This window comes from Elephantulus edwardii, unplaced genomic scaffold, assembly GCF_000299155.1.
Source record: "Elephantulus edwardii isolate Elephantulus edwardi_28Jun2011 unplaced genomic scaffold, EleEdw1.0 scaffold00383, whole genome shotgun sequence".
Lineage (NCBI taxonomy): Eukaryota > Metazoa > Chordata > Mammalia > Macroscelidea > Macroscelididae > Elephantulus > Elephantulus edwardii.
In genome coordinates this window covers 573477-575619 of record NW_006400133.1, presented here as the reverse complement: position 1 = coordinate 575619, position 2143 = coordinate 573477, and positions in this window count along the sequence as shown.

Here is a 2143-nt window from a genome sequence, read left to right as displayed (position 1 = left end):
TTCATGAACTGTGCATAAAAATTCCCCAAGGGAACATAAGTTTTAGCTAAGAAACATTTAAAGTGCACTTTTAATAATGGTATAAGGGTCTGGGCTTCCAGCTCATTCAGCTTACTAATGACCTCTGGTCGTTGTTATACCTTTTCTGAGTATAACACTTGCTTATTATAAGTGATATTTGCTGAATTCAGGCTATCTTATGACTTGCTCTCATAAAATGAATTAAATCACATTTCTGATGACATGATCTTTCAATGTCCTATCACTAGGTGATATGATTCTTCCTAGCCAAGTAACGTGCCAGAGGATATTTTCAAATGGTATATGATTTTCTGTTGTACATCTTTGTTCTTCTTTTATAACCTAGGGATTCAATTATGTGTCTTAAGGGATTTCCATAAGCTCTACAGTGCAAGGTCTCGATCACAAATAGATTTGCTTATATACTAATAATTAGTACTAATAATACTAAGGGAGCTCTATACCCTAGTGGCAAGAAGTCTTCTGGGTTATATTAGCCAAACAACAGGGCTATTTATCACGCAGCCCATATCTGCTACCAGTCTCTTTTTCTGGACTCCTCTGAAAATGGCAACATTTCATTGTTACTCAGTGTATGGACTAGAATAATTTTTTAAAGTGTGAAAGTTGCTGTTCCCAAATCTCCCCCAGACTGAAAAAAGAAGCCCCTGTTGGACTCTAATCTTAGCAATCAAAGTAAAACAAACAAACAGAAAACAAAACAAAACAAAACACCCAAACCAAACAAAAAAAACGGAAAAGAAGAAAAAAGCCTCAATTCATTTCCATGGAATAAGAACTGATTCTCACCTGACTTTCGGTGGGTTTTTAGAAACTATAAATCACTTAGGAAATTGCTCATCATTCTTCCAAGAGTAGGCGATGGATTCAAACCTTGAGCCTTTGGGTTGGCAGCACCATTCTTTACCTACTGATTTATCACAGGAGTAAGAAATGACATGTTGTTGTTGTGTTATTGTGTGCCGCTGCGTAGGAGTCAACCCATAGCTGACCCCCTAGAGGGTTTTCAGAGGCAGTTTAATGTCACAGGAGTTCCCATCTTTCTCCAGCCGAACGGCTGAGCGATACGAACCACGTGATTTAGATATGGCAGCACAGCTTCTTATCACTTGACCACCGAAGCTTATACGCAGCTATACATCCTTAACTTTGGAAAGAATTCTCTCACATGTCAGAGAATAATAATGTGATAGTCCCTGGAAGGTTTGTAGGTTTTATCATCTATCTTATGATTGTTGTTGTCATGTGTCACCAAGTCAAGCCCACAGCTGATCCTCCAATGACTTTTCAGAGATGGTAAATTAAATTACACAGAAATTGCTTCTTTCTCTCTCAGAACTTGCCTAAGGGATTGCAACACAGCTTCTTACCACTAGGCCACCAGAGCTCTCTCCACTTTTTGGGATGCACATAAAATACCTTCAATATGCTTCCAAGTTCCTTCTCATCAGATGACATAATATCAAAGGAAAATACAATGTACTGAAAATGTCTTGGTGATCCAGAGTATACTATGACAGAATGGAAGAGGAAAAGCAGAAAACTTGCGTATGAACATAGCAGCTAATCCTCTTTTCTAATACGTGTAAATGTGAATGGTTTTTGATGTCTTTGATGAAGGGAGTAGAAATCACGATAGATTATGCATTTGATCTATAGCCATATGCCAAGTACTTTAGTCAGTGTTAATTAACTTTTTCCTGTTGTTGTTAGGTACTGTTGAGTCTAGTATTCCTCCTAGAGAGCATGTGAACAACTAGTCTGAACCCTCTCCTGTTCTGGGACATCTTTGGCATATCTGTCTGACATACCTAAGCCTATTGCTGCAGTCACTTTGTCAATTCATCTCATTAAGGGTCTTCTCCTCTTTAGCCTAGATTACCGTCAGTGGTTACAATGAATACAAATACTACTTTGAGTTTTGAAGTAGCTTATTGTTATCTTTTAGGATCTCTCTAATTTTACTGAAGACCTGATCAGTAAACTAAATGGAATTAATATGATAATCACTATCATCTTATTTTGTCTTCATAAGTGTTACTGTTACATTATTGTTTTTGTTTTATTAGGTGTGAAATCAATTATGAGAGATATCTACTTG